Source organism: Phascolarctos cinereus, unplaced genomic scaffold (genome assembly GCF_003287225.1).
Source record: "Phascolarctos cinereus isolate Bilbo 61053 unplaced genomic scaffold, phaCin_HiC Scaffold_4;HRSCAF=312, whole genome shotgun sequence".
Lineage (NCBI taxonomy): Eukaryota > Metazoa > Chordata > Mammalia > Diprotodontia > Phascolarctidae > Phascolarctos > Phascolarctos cinereus.
Window position 1 is genome coordinate 184,594,431 of NW_027555847.1, and position 16,045 is coordinate 184,610,475.

General features: G+C 39.4%; 1 non-coding gene across 1 annotated transcript; it reads right to left on the reverse strand.

Annotated features, from left to right (window-relative positions):
• Positions 1–7,823: 7,823 nt before the first annotated feature.
• On the reverse strand, positions 7,824–15,491 carry LOC110218817 (uncharacterized). The gene is made up of 4 exons (XR_013486012.1): positions 15,414–15,491; positions 15,103–15,169; positions 11,477–11,599; positions 7,824–7,902 (listed from the first exon to the last, which is right to left on the reverse strand). It is a non-coding gene; the product is annotated as an uncharacterized LOC110218817 (transcript).
• Positions 15,492–16,045: the final 554 nt, after the last annotated feature.

The following is a 16,045-nucleotide window of genomic DNA, read 5'->3' on the forward strand; positions in this document are numbered from 1 at the left end:
TTTTTTTTTTACCTTTTGTTCTTCTGAAAAGAATCAACCTCTTATAGGTAAAGAGTGCTACTGTAAAGTGAATAATTAAACTGACTTTCAAAATTCCCCACAATCTGGCCACTTGCTTCTTCACCAACCTTGTCTCTCCTTCTTGTCTTTCATTAACTCACCATGCTAGCCAACCTGCTCTATTCATATCTCTCCAGCATACAGTGTTTGAGTCACTTCCCCATCTGCACGTTCTCTCCATTCCTCTTCACTTACCTATGTCCCATCTTTCCTTTAAGGTTAAAACCAAGTACTACTTCCTCTGTAAAGTTTTCCCAACCATATCATTCCATAGAGTTCACTCTCTTCTGTGAACTCCTATAGAATTTGTTCTTTTTCCAATTCAGTGATGCATCATTTGGTACTATGGCACAGTGGATAGAGTGTCAGGCCTGGAGTCAGGAAGACTCATCTTCATGAGTTCAAATCCCACCTCAGACACTAGCTGTTTGAGCCTGGGTGAGTCACTTAACCCTGTTTGCTTCAGGTTCCTCATTTGTAAAATGAGTAGAGAAGGAAATGGCAAACCACTTCAGCATCTTTGCCAAGAAGACCCCAAATGGGGTCACGAAGAATCAGACGTGATTGAAACGACTGAACTGAATGGTATTATTATTTATCTTTTTGTACTTGGACATATAGAGTTGGAAAGCTCATTCAATTCCTTTAGCAGAGGAGAAAATTGGAGCCTAGAGAGATGAAGTGAATTGATCAGGATTTTACAGTTAGTTGCAAAGTTGGCACTAGCAATTCAGTCTCTTGTGTATATTGTGTCTCTTCACTAAGATCATATGTTCTTTGAAGGAGAGGCCTTAGATTATATACTTCTATATCAACAGCTTTTCTCTGTCAGTAAATGTTGTATACCATATAAATGTCTGTTCTATGAGACTAGTATATTTCTTTACATTCTCTTGCCTCAGTTTCCTCATCTATAAAATGAGCTGGAGAAGGAAATGGCAAGCCACTCCAGTATCGTTGCCTAGAAAACTCCAAATGGGGTCACAAAGAGTGACAACTGAATGCCATCTGGGATTACTGTTAGCACCACAGGGGAAAAAATGCAGACTATATGTAAAAACAGGAAAGAACAGATTAAGTTTTCCCCAGGCAGCAATCAGCCTGTTGCAGGGAGCCATCCACAGTGGTGATGTTGATCCTTTGATTTTGAGATTAGCACCCTCACTTCTGCCATGATTGCAGAGTAAATACTTATTTGAGACATGGACCTGGGTAAGACCAGTTCAACAGTATCACATAGCCACAACAGTCTGGGAAATCCTCCAGGTGCATTTTCTTCCCTATTTGCTCTGTGCCCAGTTAAGAAACCTTTCCTCTGGGAAAAGGCCCCAATTGCCTGTGTACATCAACTTATAATTGTACCAAGTCATCAAGAGGCATGGTGGACCTGGCCTATGACTATTACATCATGTGAGAATGGGAAACGCAAGTGGTTGTCACAAAAGGATAAAGATGTTCAGAGGCTGGTTAAGCCAGATCACCAGAACTTGTTGTATCTTGCCTCCTTATCCAGTACTCATCTGTCTTTCATGAATCCTGATGCCTACTGTGTTTGGCTTCTTAATTCATCCAAAAGTCCTTTGGATCTTGATTCTTCAGAGAAATGCATCCCAGCCAGGCCTCTGGTTTGTACCCACTTGGATTCTGATTCTGATGTCTTCTATTTCCTTAAGACTTGGGTTCTTATCCTGAGGTTCATGAACTTAAAAAAAAATTTTTTAGATAACTATTTCAGTATAATTGCTTTCCTTTGTAATGTTATGTATTTTCATTTATGAGTTGAAAAACATTCTGAGAAGGGGTCCAGAAGGCTTCACCAGACTGCCTAACGAGTCCATGACATGAAAAAAAACCCTGCTTAAAGAAGTGATCCTCTCCACTTCCCTAACCCTTAATGATTGTCTTTAATCTTACACTAGCGTGTATAAGTTGCCTAGGAAGTATGTTGCATAACCACTTAAGTTTTATGCATCTGCTCCCCATCAATCAAGTAGGCTAGAATATTTAAAATAGGAATACTTAAGGGGCATTGGTCATAATGACTACATGACCTAAATTCAGCAAAAGCTTAGTCCTTGATAGTGTACTTAAAGCTACTTCCTCCCTTTTCATTTGGGTTAGTAGGGTCTAGTAATATGACACATTCTTCATCAGATATAGTAGGGAATGCTGTTTGGAAGAGAAGATAGATATAATTTGATTGGTCACAAAAGACAGTATTTCAAACTTGGCTCAGCCCATGGCTTCCCAGACTACTTCTCTCCTTGCTCATCTCTGCTCCTCCTCAGATTTGTAAGTTCTTCTCTGGAGAAGTTCTAAGCCAGCAGTCAACATTTCCTCACTTCTCTCCTGGCTCCACCCCGATTCTCAAAAGTTCCTTTCCTGTTCCCTCCCCTCCATAAGGTCCCATCACTTTCCTCAGAATGTGTTGTCTTCCTCCATTAGAATGTAAACTCCTTGAGAATAGGAACTGTCTTTCTACTTTTATTTGTAGTGACTAGAACAGTGTCCACCACATAACAAGCACTTAATAAATGCTTTATATAACTATCTAATACTGGAACTAATGGATATAAATTATAGGAAGATCTCAGTTCAGTACAAGAAAGACCCTCCTAATAAAGCAGAGCTGTCTCAGAATAGAATGGGCTATTTCATAACCTCAAGTACTTAGAGGCTGGGTCACCTTGTGATAGAGAAGATTCATGTATCGGATTGAAATAGACTAGATGAACTATGGGTAGCTAGTGTGCAGTGATTAGAGTGCTAGGCCTGGAAGCAGGAAGACTCATCTTCCTGAGTTCAAATCTGGCCTCAGACATTTACTGGGCAAGTCATTTAACTCTGTTTGCCTCAGTTTCCTCATCTATAAAATGAGCAAGAGAAGGAAATGGCAAACCACTCCATTATCTTTGCCAAGAAAACTGCAGATGGGGTCATGAATAGTTGGAAATGACTGAAATGACCAATCAACAAAGATAAACTCTAAGGTCTCTTCAAATTCCAAGATTTGAGTCCACTTGGTGTCATGGAAAGACTATTGGACACTGAGTCAGAATACCAGGATTCATGTCCTTGCCACTTACTATTTATGACTTAGACTACATTACTTAGACTTTCATACTCAGGGTAAATAAACTTGTAGTACCTACCTTCATAGATTATAAGGATTGAATGAGATAATCAAAACATTTTGTAAACCTTAAAGTGATATGTAAATGTCAGCTATTATGATCTTACAGAATATTAAATGACATCTTTTTTTAGTTAGATGTGAAGAGACTCACAAATGTAATCTGGGCAGGTGTAGAAGAGGGCACCAACTACTTTTTTTCCCCATATTCCCCTTTCTCTCTTTCTGTCTTTGTAAATGACCATAGACCTAGATCTTGAAGTGATCTCAGAGGCTATCTCTAACCCTCTCATTTTACAGCTGAAGAAAGTGAAGACCAAGGAGGTCAAATGATTTGCCATAGGTCACTGAGTAGAAAAGGATAGAGGTGAGATTTGAACCCTAGTCTGCTGAAGATAGATTGAAGATTCTTTCCATTATATCACGCTCCTAGACCTTTTTTACTGTAAGAAGAAATGCCCTCTAATAAGCAAGGCCAGCGTGACTCAGGAGATGTAGGAAACAACTATAACACCAGCATGCTCTTAGTTCAGGTTTGATGTTGGGACAAAAAATGGCACTTGTGTGTCATTGAACAGTTAACAAAAGGAGGTTCACTTTGCCCAAACATGATAAAGATATGCAACAAGGATATAAGGATGGTATTTGGCTTCTCTGATATGGTCCTCTTCATCTCCAGATAGAAATATGCCTTATGGGCACAGCTAGATGGTGCAGTGGATAGAGCACTGGCTCTGGATTCAGGAAGACCTGAGTTCAAATGTGACCTCAGACACTTGACACTTAACTAGCTGTTGTGACCCTGGGCAAGTCACTTCACCCCACTGCCTTGCCAAATAAAAAAGAAAAGAAATATGCCTCATTATCAGGGCAGGATATAGGGGAAAACATAGTGATTAATGTCTTCAGAATGGTTTTCAGAAATGTCCCAAGCTCGAGGGACCCTGGCAGCACGTAAGTGGGACTTATGCCCCTAGGTGACAAGGAAGCTGTGTCGGTGAAACAGAAGCCAATCAGTTCCTGGTACAACTTTGTCTCCTTTTAGAGAAAACTAGTGCCTGTGGTAGGAGGTACGGAGGACAGGTGGGCCTAACTCATTTTGTTAGGACCATGGGTAAAAGATATCCTTTCATAGGGGGCCAAGATGTTTGCCCATCTCTGCATCTAAAGGGTATGAAAATGGATTGTTGTATAGAGGCCTAGAAAGCACCGTGATTGAGCCAGTGGGAGATGCTAGTTACTTTTTTAGGATATATTTTCTTCTCTTGCTAACAGTCAACCTGGATATCCTATAATCTCCTTGTCACCTGTATATGACAGGTAGCATGTAGGTTCCTTAGGACTGTGACTAAATAAAAATGAACATTTAACCCTGAGGCAACTAATTTCTGATCCTGGAGGGATAGAAACAAGAAACGTTCAAATTACAAAAGAAAAAGCAGGCCCCAAAGAAGATATGAGAATGTACCTCTCTCCCCACTCCTTTGCAGAGATTGAGAACATTTCATATATGCACATATCGTCAAGACTTTTTTCTTTGTATTGGTTTTTGCTGATTTTTGTATTCCTCTTTTTCTTTAAAAAAAAATTTGTTATAAAGAGGAAAATTAGATTAGATGGCTTCTGAGATCACTTCAAGATCTAGATCTATGGTCCTTAAAAAAAAAAGGGGGAGTGGGGGAGATGGAACGTGATGTAAAAACAAAAGATATGAGTAAATTTTTTAAAATTTCCCTCGTGGTTAGACTTAACTGCCCAGCAGAAAGTCTTAACTTGCAGAGATTGGTCTGATACGGAATGATGAACAAGAACAATATAGATGACCTAAAAAATTTCATGGCCTACTTGACCTGGGAGGGAGGCTGCACTCAAATCAACACAAAACTACTATATCTTTGTGCACAAAAGTGTTTAAAGATATCATAGAGTGTAAGCAGAGGAATCTTGAATGAGTAGATGCCTAACTGGGAGGTATAAACTGAAATGAAATTCTATCATTACTAGGCCATCTGTGTGTTCTAATTGAAGGGGGTGGGGAAAGCTGATGGAGTAAAGAGTAAAGGAGAATATCTACAGAGCACATTCTCTTGAAATGACATCCTGAGTAAGCCAGACCATGGATATACACCAGTTTCTGGAGAGTAGAAGGGGTGACAAAATAGCATTTTCCGGTCTAAATGTGGGGAAGCCAAGTTTGCTCCCATTGAGACTTTGGAGTCCAGCTGCTGGATCAGGTGACTGGTTCAGAAACAAATCAATCCTCCCAACATTTGCATCTCTCCTTTTCTTCTTCCTCTCCATGCAGGCAGGGAGCTGTGTGGGCAGCACTCATGCTTTCATTGTGTGGTGTGCCCTTGCACGCAATACAGGCTTTATTCAGTATAAGCCTTTTCTCTGTTAGGAAGAGAAAGGCCGCAGTGAGGGGTCAGACGAACAGCAGTCACAGAGAGGCAAATGAAAATACAAGTACAGAGTCTTAGTTACTGGAAAGGACCTGAACTATATGACTTCACCCTTCCATTTCACATATGGGGAAGCCAAGGCCAGAGAAAGTATGTGACCTACCGAACTTGCACACATCGCTAATGGAAGTACTTGAACTTGACTCGTCTTGCCATCTTCCTTTAAAACTCCCATGCCATCTTTTGTAGGATTGGGAGTCAGTAGGCTCATAGATCTTCAGCTATCAGGGGCCGTGAAAGCTGTCTAATCCAGACTCCTCAAGAATTTGAGGCCCAGCCAGGATAAAATGACTTATTTTAGGTTGTTGAGTTGTTTTTCAGTCAAGTCTGACTCACCACCCCATTTGGGGTTTTCATGGCAAAGATACCAGAGTGTTTTGCCATTTCTTTCTCCAGATCATTTTACAGATGAGAAACAGAGGCAAACAAGGTTAAGTGACTTGCCCAGGGTCACACAGCTAGTAAGTGTCTCAGGCTGGATGTGAACTCATTAAGAGAATCTTCCTGACTCCACACCTGGCACTCTATCCACTGCAACACCTAGCTGAGTCAGGATCTAGACCCATTTTTTTTTGTCAGTTGGGGTTAAGTGACTTGCCCAGGATCACACAGCTAGTGAGTGTCAAGTGTTTGGTCTGAGGCCAGATTTGAACTCGGGTCCTCCTGACTTCAGGGCCGGGACTCTATCCACTGTGCCAACTAGCTGCCCCAACCCAAGTCTTTTGACTCCAAAGCTACACCGTAGTTTTGAGTTCCTTTGGATTCATCCTCTTATTTTGGGATGTTATTCAAATCTCATTTTCCCTCTGCCTCGGTTGCTTCACTTCTAAAAGAGGTAGGCACTTGGTTTAATTTATTAAAATATCATCATGAAAAATATGGCCAACCTAGGAGGGAAAGCGTTTTGTAGGCAATAGGGTAGAAGGAGATAGTTGAATAGATAAGGAACATTTGATCTCTTATATTTCTTCTCTCTGAGTGTAGAAAGATTGTCCTGGGCAAGCAGCTGATGGGGATCAGGGAGGAAGAAAGGAATCTGAAAGCTGAAAGAGAAGTAAAAGTTGAGATTTTTTTTATTGATTTTTTTTATTTTTAACAAAAATTTCTCAAACACCTGTAAGATTTACGTCAGAAAAAAACAATGTGGAACTAAATATTAAAATACACTATCTTCCCCACCCCACGACAGTATTCATAAAACACTAAATGAAAGCAGTGCTCTGACCTGTATCATCAAAAAACTGTGAAATTATTCCAGGCCAGATCCTCATCTGCTTCTTCTAGGCAGGGGTTTCATTTGGAGCGCCTCACTCGCCTACCTTTATGTAAATGCTGTGTGTTTAGGACGCCCACTGTAGAAGTAAAGGCAAGTCTTGCCTTTGTTTTGTCATTGGGAGAAGCTGTGTTTGCAAGTGACAATCCTCTGTCCTAAAGTTTTGTCTCCTAGTGTCCATAAGTTTGGCTTTTCTTATACTTGTGTTATTCTTTTGGGGAATATTCAAGACATCAAGATTCCCCAAGTGTACAAACTATTCAGGAGAAATAAATTAGGTCACTTTGGAAACCAATTTAACACTTTCAGGATACTAATATTCATGCAGTATGCCACTATTAGAGCTGTCCTGAATGTGAAAGAAGAAACTAGGGGAATATGATTTTGGATATTATATGGTACGATACCAATCTGTACCAATGCTAGTCATTTAGATGGGAGTCTTCCATCTTTTTAGGGGTGGAGTTGGGGTATATAAGAGCTATTTTTTTTCCTTTCATTAAAGCCTTAGAATCTCTTGGGGAGGTAATAAGGATGTCAATGGGTGTCTTTAAGTGGAGTGAGGAGAGTGTCTGCAGAAAGCTTTAGGAATAGGAATGAGTTGCCAGCCTTTGGCCACATTCCTTTCCTGCCCCCCTCCCCAAGCCCACTATTCCATAGGATGAGAAGAGGGAAATATGGTGACATCAGGTGCTCTACAATTTACCAGTTCCTGTGATCAACCACTAGATTGTGATCGACTTGCCCCAGGGAAAAAATATATATACGTTGCTCTCCTAATGCTAGGCTGGTTGTAAATTGGCATCGTATCCCTTCTATGACCCAAATCATCTAGTTGGAGATTCCGATTCAGATGTTGCACATGTCTTGGTAGCAGCATTGGGTGAGATGAATGGTATTGCTGATTATTCTCTTTGAATGGCATATTTCTTTGGGAGTAGTACAGCCTTTGACTGAGAACCACTCCACACCACCTGCAGAAATCAGAAGAGGGGACGTGTGTTTGGGGAGGGAAGTGTTCCATTAGAGACCTTACATACACAGGTGCTTCAGAATCCTGCTGCAAGTGAAAGCCCTTTACGCTACGTCAACCAGATCTCCATCTGGAGTTTGTAAAATGAGGGTGTATTCTGGTTTTTTTTGGTGAGGCAGTTGGGGTTAAGTGACTTGCCCAGGGTCACACAGCTAGTAAGTATCAAGTGTCTGAGGTCACATTTGAACTCAGGTCCTTCTGACTCCAAGGCTGGAGCTCTATCCACTGCACCACCTAGCTGCCCTGGATGTATTTTTCCCCTTTAAAGCCTCTCACTGATGATGATGATGATGACGACGATGTTGACTACCATGATGACTGTTATTATCATTAAGTGCTTATTATGTGTTAGGTACTGTGCTGAGTGCTGGGGATACTATGAAAGTGTATTCTGTATATTCCAATATAATGGAATTGAGTTTTTTTTCCACAAAAGAACCCAAAACACCACTTTCTTTGGTGTTGTGTCAATTGTGTCCAACTCTCTGTGACCCCATTTGGGCTTTTCTTGGCAATGATATTGGAGTGGTTTCAGACTGCATACATTCTATTGTCTCAATAATAAGTTTACAAAGCACTTTCTTCATAACAACCTTGTAATATAGGTAGCACATGATTATCCCTGCTTGACAGTTAAGGATACTGAGGCTCAGAGAAAGTAAGTGCCTTGAATCACAAATGTAGTTGATGTCAGACTCAGGACCATGTCTTCTGACTTTTGAGTTCCGTGCTCTTACCCCTGCATCCTGCTTTTTGTCATGCATATATCAGGGTCTCTTTCTAGGCTTCTTCCTAATCATATCCTGCTACTGGGTACAGCATAGTGCAATGGAAAAAGCGCTGGACTTCACTTTAAATCCTAGCTCACTTATTACCTGTGTAACTTTGGGCAGAAAATTTGAGTTTTCAAAGGTTTTGTTCCCTCATCTGTAAAATGAAGGTGCCGGGCCACCTCCCTCACATGTATGTATATATTTTCACAGATACATGGTTATGCCCCTGATGTACACATGTGCATCTTTATACATTTATCTGTGACACATCCAAATAGACATCCCTGCACACATCTGGTCTACATTTCTAGAATATACTTACTAGAGAAGCGGTTTGGAAAAAAGATCTTCAAGGCACTACTAGAATATTGAAAAGGCAAATGGAGAGAAATGCATGATTTTATCAACAGACTCAGAAAGACTCTGTGGGAGGTATTTACTGTGTGTACACGGGGAGGCACACTGTGAAGAGATAGAACAAATTTACTTGCCCTTAACTCAGCTGGGAGTAAGAGTTGTAAGAAGGGGGAAAAAAAAGTTCACGACTTTCTGAATTGTACTTTTGACCAGTAGAAATACAATGCTGAATGTGTGTTAATTGGCCCTGAGACATGTGGCCTAGGTCTTCTCTACCTGATAGGAACAACTTTTCTTCAAAGCAAAGGCATTGGTTGCTGGGGGGTTAAGGGGGAAAAGGAAAGAGAGAGAGAGAAAAAAAAGGAGGAGAAGAAGGAGAAAGGAGAGAAGGGAAAGGAGGAAGAGACTTGGGGAGAGGATATTTTGGTAAAAAATTTTTAATTAATTTTAAATAAAGCAAATAATCTATAGCCACATGAAAAAGTACTCTATTGATTGGAGAAATGAAAATTAAAATAATTCTGAGGTACTACTTTATACCTATTAGATTGGCTAATAGGACAGAGAGGGTAAATGACCAAAGTTGGAAGGGATGTAGGAAAAATGCACTGTTGGTGGAGTTGTGAGCTGATTCAACCATTCTGTAGAGCAATCTGGAACTTTGCCCAAAGTACTATAAAACCGTGCGTACCCTTTAACCTAGAAATACCACTACTAGGTCTACATCCCAAAAGAGATAAAAAACAAAAAGGAAAGGGACTTATATGTACAAAAATATTTATAGCAGCTCTTTTCTGGGGGCGAAGAATTAGAAATTGAGAGGATGCTCATCAATTGGGGAATGACTGAACAAGTTGTGTTATATGATTGTGATGGAATACTATTGTACTGTAAGAAATGATGAGCAGGATGCTGTCAGAAAAACCTGGAAAGACTTACATGAGCTGATGCAAAGTGAAATGTACTGTGTACAAAGTAACAGCAATATTGTAAGATGATCAGCTGTAAAAGACTTAGCTATTCTCAGCAATACAACAATCCAAGACAATTCTGAAAGACGTATGATGAAAAATGCTGTCCATTCCCCAGAAAAAGAACTGATGGTGTCTGAATACAGATTGAAGGCACCCTTTTTTTAAACTTTCTTTTTCTTGAGTTTTTTTTGGTGGAGGTCTACGTTTTCTTTCACAGCATGACTATTATGGATATGTTTTACATGACTACACATGTTTAACATTTACTGAACTGCTTGCCTTCTCAGTGAGGGGAGGTGGGGAGGGAGAAAGGGAGAGAATTTAGAACTCAAAAGTTTTTTAAAAAAGAATGTTAAAAATTGTTTTTACATGTAACTTGGGAAAAGTAAAAAAAAATTTTTTTTTTGCTTTTTGATGAGGCAGTTGGGGTTGAGTGACTTGCCCTGGGTCACATAGCTAGTGTCAAATATCTGAGGCTGGATTTAAACTCAGGTCTTCCTGACTCCAAGGCCAGAGCTCTATCCATTGCTCCACCTAGCTGCCCCTAAAAAATTTTAAAAATTAAGCAAATAGTGTCAATGAAACATTTTAAAAAAATATACAGAATATTCAGTAGGGGACATAGACCAGCAGGGCAGTATTTGTACTAACATGTTAATATGTACTTTTTTTTTTAATACTTTTTGATATGTGCTTTTGAAAGAGAAATATTCTATGTGTAATATTCACAGTTTCAGATATAATCTTCTTTTCCTTTGTAAATGAACATGGAAATGTTCATGCTTGTTGATATGTTTCAAGTTCAAGGTAAAAGAATAAGAATATTTAGGAAAGAAGTGGGGGAAGGGGAGAAATGTATGGGGATGATGACAGCCCCAATGTTCCATGAAAGCTGTGAAATAGAAGAGGACATAATGGAGAGCCTCTGGTACTTTGGTTAGATCTTCTGTGGGAGATATGAGGAAGAATATGGACAACTGCACCAGAGGAAAAAGCATACAGTGATGAGATCATCAAGATTCACTCAAGTAAATCCTTATCCCTGTTCTATGACAGTCCAATCCGATCCATTCCAAAAGAAAAAGAAAAACATTATGTGAATAATTCATGCTGATGTGTTCTTAGCAAATGATTGGTTTAGTGTATTGTCTCTTTTGAGGGTTATAACCAATTTGGCAGAAACTCTTAAAGCCAGACATTTTCTTAATACAAACACAGATTGTAAGTGGTGGGATTTCAGGCAACCTGAGAGGTTAAAGAGGAGGTATTTGTGGTTTGGGATACCTTTTCACCTTTCAGTCCACACCCTCTCAATTTAAGTCAGCACCTGAGCCATTATTGAAACTGATAGCTGAGCTAGTACCAGGAATGTATCCTCCACTTTGGAGACCACACTCAATGTCAGGCTTACCTTGCTCGTGGTACTCAACTTTACAATATTGACCTGGGTCGACTCTGCAGGTACCACCATCCAGAAGGCAGCCATGGAAGGGGAGTGAGAGATTGCAGTATCTGCATATTATTTCTGTGCCATCTACAAGCACAAGAAAGGAGGAAGGGGAAAGAGAGAAAAGACAAAGGAAGAACACAAGATGTTTAGATGATTCTCAGCATTTTTGAAATTCTTTTACAGCAGGCCCTTCTCCTTTCTCTTCAAAGACACATTATACTTTTTTTCCCACTTAACTTTTTTTTTCCCCGAGAAGTAGAAAATCATCAACAAATATATAAAGAAGACGGCTACATATGAAACCAAGAATCTATTACATAAAATTTTAAATATCTATTACATTTAATGTGGTAATACCAACATCGACTGTTTGTATATTCTAAACTTCCTCTGTGGTCTTCTGTGTATTTTAAAAATGTTTCAATGATAGTCTTTTCTTTTTTGTTTGTTTGTTTTGCTTCACTGTTCCCAACATTCTACAAGTATTTTCTCCCCAGTCAAAATAAAAGCCCTCCTTTGTAACAAATCAAGTCAAGTGAAACATCATGTCTGAAAATGACTCTGCCACTATAATCTATTGCCACTCCACAAGAAGTAGGAGGCATGCTTCATCATTTTCTAGTGATCATTTTCATGATCAATGAATCAATCAGAGATCTTAAGTCTTTCAAAGTTGTTTTTCTTTACAGTATCATGGTACTCCCAGTTCTGCTCACTTCACCATACGTCAGTTCATACAAGCCTCCCAAGGTTTCTTTGAATCTGCCATCCCTTCTATTATTTTTTGTGTTACAATAATATTCCATGACATTCATGTACCATAATTTACTCAGCCGTTACCCAGTTGATGGGTGCCCACTCTGTTTCCAGTTCTTTGCTGTACAAAAAGGCTGCTATAACTACTTTTGTACATATGCACCTTTGCCTGTGTCTTAGATCTGTTTGAAGTATATACCTGGTAGTGATATTGTAGTATCGATGGGTTAAAGGGAAAGCATTGTTTAGTGACCTTTTGTGTATAATTCCAAATTTCTTTTCAGAGTAGTTGGAGATTTCACAACTCTACCAAAAGCACAGTTAGTATTTCTTTGCTCCTGTAGTTGCTACAACAATTATCATTTTCTTTTTTTGTCATCTTTGCTTACCTGATGAATATGAGGTTGAACCTCAAAACTGCTTTAGCTTATATTTCTCTTATTATTATTAGGTAGCTAGGTGGTGCAGCAAATAGAGAACTTGACCTGGAGTCAGGAAGACCTGAATTCAAATCTAGCCTCAGACTAGTTGTGTGACCCTGGGCAAGTCATTTAACTTCTGTTTGCCTCAGTTTCTTTGTCTGTAAAATGAGCTGGAGAAGGAAATGGCAAATCACTCCAGTATCTTTGCCAAGAAAGCCCTAAATGGGGTCACAAAGAGTTGGACACAACTGAAACGACTGAACAACAAGAACAAAATTAAATCACATCATACCTTGTCATTTCACTGGTGGTGGTAGTGGAGTTGGAATACTTCTTGCTGCCACTTCCAAGATCTCCCTCTACCACCATCCTCCTTTGAGTTTCACTCAACCCATATTTACCACTTAATCAAAATTCTAGTATTCTAGTAGCTGTTATCAGCTAACCGCCAGAAGACTCCTCCTTCCTACCTCGATGAGTACGATGTCTGGCTCATCATCCTTCTTCCCACCCCTTTCCTGAATACTAGGAGACTTCAGCATACATATTGATACTCCCTCAAGTACCCTAACCTCCCAGTTTCTTAACTTATTTCCCACGACTTACTTCTCTACCCCACCTCAGCTGCACAGGGAGATGGTCATACCTTTTCTCCTGCCATCACCCCGAAATGTTCCACTTTAATATTCACGAATTTCAAATTTCCTTAAGCTAATCACAGACTGTTGTCATTCCACCCCTACCCTGCTCTTCATCTTCACCATGACCTCCAGTCTCTCACTCCTCAGTTCTTTCCCAGGCCATCACCCCAGCACTGGCTATACTCTTCTCCCTTCCTTATCTTGACCCTTAAGTGAACTAGTTCAGGATGAAAATATCTATAATGTGCTATGAAACCTAAACTTTACAAATGTCAATTATTATTATTCTAGCCCTTTGCCTAGACTATTGTAAGAACCTCCTAATAAGTGTTTCTGCCTCCACTCTCTTCAATCCGTTCTTCACACTGTTGCAAAATAATTTTTCTTATACATAGATCTGATCATATTCCTCTGTTTAGAAAATTTTAGTGGCTCCCCATTGCCTACAGGGTAAAGTTCAAACTCCAATGTATGGTATTCATTCAATGAGTGCGTTCAACTAAATTCAGTTAATAATATGATGCCCCCCTACTCTTCTAGACTAATTACACATTATTCCTGTCTAAGCACTCCATGCCCTAGTCAGACTGGTCTAATCTGTGTGCTCTGTTGACTTCTGATTTCATCTTTGAAAGTCCATGTCAAATGCTACCTCTTCCATGAAACTTTGACCTTTCTGGTAAATAATAAATTTCTGCTAAGTGGAGTCTGCCCTTTAAGGAACCTAAAGATTCTGCTCTCTTTATCTCCTGACACCTATGAAATTAGGGAAGGATCAAAAATCGCTTATTTACATGAAAGGCTTTTTCTTGGAATTTGACATGAGCTGTCAGGTAGGCTTTGTGGTAATAGTGAGGGAACTAAAATCACATGTCCCATGGTCTGCCCACCACCGTATTTTTCCTGTTATTCTTGGAAATATAAGCCAGGGACTAACTGTGAGTGTCAGGTTCTTGGTGAAGCTATTTCCATTGAAGGAATGTGTTTTGTATTGTAAATCATTTCTTCTAGGTTCAGGAGCCTGCCTGAGCATAGTCAGGGAAACTAAGGCCCCTCCAGACTTCCTGCCCCCTTCGTTTCCTTTCTTTATTTGAACATAGGTTAGGCCTCATTCCCATTTTCCCTAACCTTAACCCAAACCTAATAAGTATTTAATTATTGTGACTGGGAAAGGAGGAGGGCTAGTCATGGTAGTGAGAATAAACAAGAGATGGGTTTTCAAAGAGCTCAGAAAGCTAGAGGAGAAGCCTCCAGTGATTTCGTTACTGATGTTAAGTCTCAGGCAAAAGTTATACAGAATGAGAGGGTATAGAAGGATTGTTATCTGCATCTGTGGAAGACATTCCTATATACTTATGAACTATGTATGAAAGTGTATTTAATGACATTTTCTTGTCCTTAACTCTCCCTCCCTCTCCCTGCCATCTGACATCGTAGAATGCATCCTACTGTGTCCTGCAATGTTTTTTCATCAAAAAAATATGTCACCAAAATGCATCCTATTCTTGAACAGAGATATTGCAATGTCATCAAAATGGCTCCCTGTTAACTGTAGTCCCACTAGAGAAAAGACTTATTTCCTTTGGAAGCAGGTAAAGAAATTTCACATCTCATGTTGAAACAAAATCAGAAACATTATCACATCTAGGAAACAAAGTTGGGGGGAAATGGATACATGTTCTACCTGCTTCACAGTTACTTGCAGTTATTAGTAGAATTTTTCCAATTCTCCCCCACTTCCTTGTTTAATGCTTCATTTCGGACTTACCTGCTTGAAGGAAGAACAGCATAATGATCACAGAAAAAATTATCCTCACCATCCTCGTCTCTGAAACCTAAATCAGAGAAAAAGTCAAACCTGACAAATAATATTCCATCCTGTAGAAAAGTCAAAAAGGAGTCATTTTGGCAAATTTCTCTTAAGATAATTTGTCCTCAAATGGAAACAACAGGTCACATTGTACATTTCAGTTTCATTATCCATGAAGGCAGTTTTTTGTTTTTTTCCAGAGAGAAAAACCATGTAAAGTTAATTGACTGAAGAAAAAAAAAAGTTAGGCCTCCTTGTTAAAAAGCTACCTTTAAGTAAGTTTGTTGAACAGTAGAGGAGTTATTTAAATGTAGGAAGGGAACTGGCAAGGGAGCTTTATAAAGAACCCATTTCAGTCACTCCTGACATAGCTTGTCTCTGCAGCAAGCCTCAAAAGGACTGTGGCTGTGGGTCATTTGGAGCCTAGGTTCTTCAAAATGAAGAAGAGTGAAACCTCTGTTATAACAGTTTAAAAATGGAAGAATTGGTAAGATCAGTCTCTGGGCTGTTACATTCCAAACCGTTTTTTTTTTAAACACTGAAATTCTACCTCCACCAACTGAAAGAGAACCCAATAATAATAGCAGCATGTGTGTATATAGCATTTTAAAAGTTTGTAACAAACACATAATTTTTGCAAGTTACTTTTTTTAATAATGAAATTTTACCTGTACATACCCCATCTGCCAGAGACATATTGGGCTTTAAAAATGTAATAGTTATGTCTTTAACTTATAATTAAATATAATGCAACAAAAAGCTGTGGTTCTGATGGTGTCAAAACTTCCTCCAGCCATGCAAATCATATCCTGCCCGTCACTTGCAGACTTAAAAGATTTCCTAAAACTCAGACAGATTAAGTGATTTCATCATAGGAGGATATATAGGATACATATATCCT